Source organism: Aulonocara stuartgranti, assembly GCF_965226115.1.
Source record: "Aulonocara stuartgranti genome assembly, chromosome: 1".
Classification (NCBI taxonomy): Eukaryota; Metazoa; Chordata; class Actinopteri; order Cichliformes; family Cichlidae; genus Aulonocara; species Aulonocara stuartgranti.
In genome coordinates, this window is record NC_138939.1 from 23590338 (window position 1) to 23595654 (window position 5317).

At 43.1% G+C, this 5317-nt stretch overlaps 1 long non-coding RNA gene across 1 annotated transcript; it reads left to right on the plus strand.

Annotated features, from left to right (window-relative positions):
* Positions 1–1591: 1591 nt before the first annotated feature.
* On the plus strand, positions 1592–2189 carry LOC309712449. The gene is made up of 3 exons (XR_014278296.1): positions 1592–1847; positions 1925–2073; positions 2156–2189. It is a non-coding gene; the product is annotated as an uncharacterized lncRNA (long non-coding RNA).
* Positions 2190–5317: the final 3128 nt, after the last annotated feature.

A 5317-nucleotide genomic window follows, 5' to 3' on the forward strand; every position in this document is an offset into this window, starting at 1 on the left:
ACACGACAAATCAGTCTTTCGCCACTTTCCTCAGCATTAATGTGCAAACTGCTAATGCTAATGCTAACTAGTGCTATTTGCTGACATTGATGACATTGTTGACATCAAATGGATACCCATAGGCTCTTTAGTGCCTCAGATGCTGGGACTGTAAAGGCTATCGTTGTAGATCTTGAGGCTAACAACAGAATCTTGTGTACTTTACCAGAAACACTTTAGAGTTAGTGGTAGCAGAAACAGCTTTAGCAAAGAAATACTTGTAAATAGCAATGGCAGACTGCAGCTTCTCACCAGGAAGTTGGGAGGGTGGGTCTGTGCTATTTAGTAGTTGAATTCATCACAAGAAAAACCCCCAAAAACAAGCCACCAGTTATTCGTTCACTAGGACTGAATATCACATTAGCTTTTATTAAAAACAACAAAATAATGCCAACATACTGACAAAATTAGTAAATAATAATACAAAACAAGTGAGGTAATATAATCTAGATGCAGATGGCAGTAGCTCTGACAGCACCCGCTGGAACAGTACCTGAATGCTGCTTCTGCTTCTTCTTGATTCCTGAATGGCAGACTGATTAAAAAGAAAACACGAGAGCATTCACATAAACTCACAGATTTACAAGACCTGAAAACAAACAACACATTTTTTTTTCACTTTGACTGAAAGTCACAAGTGGAATCACAATGACTCAGACAACTTAATTAATTTCAACCTGCTCTCTTTTGCTTCTTGGACAGTTGCTTTCAATGCAAAGACATTCTGTGCAAGGTTTTATAACTAACCTTGCAACGACTGCATTGCAAAAAAAAAAAAAAAGGGGGGGGGGGGGAAGGCTGGCATTCTTATGCTTAAATAGGAACGTCAAATGCTTTCTAAAGCAAAAAACCTTGAGGTGTTTCATTGTGGAGAACTTCATCATAACATTCAGAGCAATCTCTCACTCTCAGAAAATTAGGGTTTGTTCACTGTAATCTCTTTGAATCAGAAAAGGCTGGAATGACTGCAAGGAGAACCTTTCACTGGATTCACAGTGCATGCATAAACTTGGATGTGTGGATGTGTTTGTAAGCAATTTTGTTGGTGTGACTTTGTGTTTGTGACCAATTTTAATTATTTACATTTCAACAAGTTGCTTAATGACAAAACAGGTTATTTTTCAGTTCTCTGAACACTCAGATAAATCAAAAATATGTTTTCCTTCTCCAAGGTTAAAGAAGAATTAAACCAATACTGTGTGCTTTAAGAGGCAAATAGAAAGTTACTACAGCACTGAGTCTGTCTTCACTCCAGCATTTGGCCTCTCCTCTATAATGCTCTTTTCACTGAAGATGGGTCAGATATAGCGTGCATGTCATCATCATCCAGTGAGAAACACACTTGTGTATTTGTGTTCATAGAGTAAGAACGTGGTAAACAAAATATATGCTGGATCTTCATGAGCTTTAGACCTACAGTGTCAATGTCACTCCTTATAATCTGGTGAGTGAGGTCAACCTGTAGTTTAAGATACATACGCGTGTTACAGCTATTTGGAATGTACAATAAGACAGCCATAATTTTTATTATAGTGCCTAGTAGCAGCAAAATTGCACAAAAAATAAAAATCTTATGTGTTGTGTATGTAATTCATATATACTTGGCTTTTAGCTTAGCGAGAGAGAAAGCATTTTCACAACAACTGTCATGGTCCGCGGCCCGGCGTCCGAGGTGCTGATGGGATGCCCACTCCCGTGGGCGTGGCTGCTAACTCCACACCTGCATCCCATCCCGGGCGATCACCAGGTGGACTATTTAATCCTGCCCAGCCTGCTGCTCCACGCCAGTCCGTAGTCGTCCTTCAGCGGTAACGTACACCTGCGGGAAAGCCCTTATGCAAACCTATCCGTGTGAACTAACACTAACTCTGCCTTGTATACTCAGATCACAGCTCGGCGTGTTTGAGCCACCAGCCTGTCCACCTGCCTGTCCGGAATTTGGATCACAATCAGCCCCAGCCGCCTCGACCTTTCTGAAGCTTCTCCCCACGGACCCTCACCCCTCCCTCCGGTTCCCTCGGCCCCGCTATCATCGTAAGACGCGTACTCTACTTCCCCTCGTATGCTGCCGTTTTCCCCGCATCCCAATAATCCTTTTTTCCTTTTTCTGTTTCAGCCTCCCACAGTCCCGCTCTCGGCGTTCCTGCGCGATTCACCTCCCGGTCCCTCGGTTTTTCTGGTTCCGTGCGTTTTTTTCCCTTCTACCCTCCCGGGACACCCTCAGTTATAATAAAGTTTATTTTTTGTTCTCTCGTACCGCTGTGTGTGTGTTCTGCTCCTGGGTCCAGCTTGTGCGTGGAACTTCGGTTCATGACAACAACAGTCGTCTCATGCCTTTCACCGAAAGGGAAATACCCGCAGAAAGGGTCCGGCTCAAACTATCACCTTCGTGCTTAACCTGGTTCCTCAGTGAAAGACCCTGATAACTGGCAGCTCTGTCTCCCATTTTACTTTCAGAAACTCTAAAAAAACAAACAAACAAACATAAGGGAGCCTGCACCCTGAGACTGACGCGCTCATTCGTGTAATAGGATACTACGGTCTCTAAGGAGACAGGAGGAATATACGAGTGATTGCAATCGTTAATTTTTTTTTGTCACTGCAATAAATGATACCAAGCTGTCATGCGCAGATAAAGTAAAAAGCAATAGAAAAAATGGCATTAAACATGAATTAGGCTCCTACTGAATGTACGTCAAGGTCTGCGTTGACATTCATTCCCGTCAATAGGGTGATCTTTCTGCTAAGGCCAGTCAATCACATTCATTATGTAGCTATGTAGCTGATTTGATTTAAAGTGTTCTCACAAGGCTACAGCCATTGTGCCACATTTTGCACCCTGCCACATGTATTATGCTCATGACATGGCTCTTTACCATCTTCACATTTTCATCCCGATAGCCACTGAGCAACACTGAATACAGCTTTGCATGTTCAACCTCAAGCTATGGAAACGCAATATACAAAAGTGCAACTTGGAGAGTTCTGAAACATGCAGTGCGCTCAAGGCAGCACAAAATTAAATAACTCAGTCTCACTGGACAGCTAACTATCCTTAGCTTCTTAGTTTTCAGTGTGCAAACATGCCCCTCACATACAAATGCAGCGTGAAATACGTATTTGATCAGACACAAAAAAAGACGGGATGACCCTGATGTTTTGCGGTGCAGGATTTATTTTGTGTACTGTGAATTTATTCATTTAGTTTGTTTTGTTCTTGCTGGGACCGCTGGTCTTAAAATGAAATTAGCAAAACAAATCAACCATATGATGAGCAGGCTTGCTGATTGCTGCTGTTTTTCCCCCTTATTTTTATTGGCATTTTTGCCCTCCTTCCCTTCTTTCCTCCTGAAGTTGCAGCTTTCTCGCCACAAGGGTCCCTGTGGACTAGACCAGATGTTCCAGGCAGCACACTTCCCCACTCTCTGCCTCATGGAATATTCATGGGCAACCAGGCACCACAGCACAGCACAGACCAGAGACCATTTATTTATTTATTTCATCACCCCGCTGCCTGCCTGTATAATGCACAACAACAGTTCACCATACAAGAGCGTCCTCTCACCTTCCCGTTTCTCCTCAGCCCCTTCCTATCATTTTCAGTGTTTTCCTTTCCTTGACAGGATAAATAAACATGTCTTGGTCTGTATTCACTTTGTTTTTCTTACCTTCCCTTACCCTGCTCTTGATTTCTCTGTCTTTCTACTGAGCTTCTCCTGTCTCTCTCTGTCAGTTTTATTAGGCAGATGGGTGGGGCGTGAAGAGAGTGTTGAATAACTGATGTTTGTGAATCCTAATGGTGGTGCTTAAATACAATGCCATTATTTACAACCCTGCCTAATGCATTTGGACACTTAAATTCTTTGTTTGGTGGTGATAATTGGGCTAAATGCTCTACAGTAATGCATCCTGTTAGCGGCATGTTTTTCATGATGGATCAGCTTGTTGTTTGGACAAAGGTTTGGAGGCAATTATTTATCGATAGAAGCCCAAGTAACATTTATAATCTGCCTCACTTGCAGAGTGATGGTACTCCAAATTATTACCCAAGAAACCAAGAAAATGCACCGATATGATGTGCTTCTTAACCAGGAAAAACAAAAGTGTGTGGAGGGGGGTGTAGAACTGTTTTCAAGGAAGCCTATTCCAGGATTAGAAAACAAGCGCTAAAGGAGAGAAAAAGAGCCTTTTCTTTTTTTTAGATGTGCAAAGACAGACCAGCTTTCTGGGTACAAAAGGAGGCAGGAAGGCAGGGAGCCAGGCGGTACCTCTGCTCCACTTGACTGCGGTCCAAAATGACAGCTGACGGCTGCCGCGCAGACATCATGGACGAGCAGATGTGGCGGCAGCTTTCCAAGTGCAGCAACACTTCATCCCTCGTTTCTTTCTCTCTATTCCCCTGTTCTTTTTCTTGTTTGCATTGTTTCCCTCCCTCTTCTCTGGTTTAAAATAAGAAAAAAAAAAACAGGCAAGTCTATCTGGTTGCTCCATTACCATCTCTCCCTGCATGCCTCATTCATCTTTTCCTTCTGCAACAGTTTATCTACGTGTTTAATTACACACTTCGATTTTTCCTTTTCCCTATACAGTAAAAATTGTGAAAGACGTAACAAGACGACGCCTGTGTTTAAGTAAGAGATTCTTCTGAAGCCGAGCATTTGTTTAGTTTCAGAGACAGATCCCCCTGCAGTCTCCCAGCATGCACCTGTGGTAAAGAGGTTATTCAGCTCTCTGCCAGCTGAGGCACAGCTGACTACTCTCTGGCCCACATCCGGCACCATTTCCACTCTAGCTAATCAAAATTGCTTTTACATTCTCAGCTAATTAGCTGCTAATATAATTTTTCAATTATTAGCTACAAACATTGCAAACATTTGGCTGTGAATGCTACATTGAATGTCCTTCTCTATCCCCTGTTTTTTTACTTTGATTTTCTCTGCCTGCGTGAGCGTGCGTATCTCTATCGCCAATCTCTTCACAGTTAGACTTTCTTGTGATCATTCAGTGTTTGCGGTTTCCTCGGCTCCGTAAGATATAAACCCCACACGGCAGCGGGGAAAGAAAGCAGGGATCCTCAGCGGGATGAGTTTATCGGGAGTGTAGGTCAACTAAGCCAGTTAATAATGCTGTTATCTGGGAGGCAAGGAGGAGAAGGAGGGAGGCAAGACGATGTGGGATAAGAGGGGGAGAGGGACCGAAGAGTGCAGGGAGGAAATAAAAGCAAATAAAAGAGGATGATGAAGGATTGAAAAGGAGGGAGGTACAGTGAAGAGAGGAC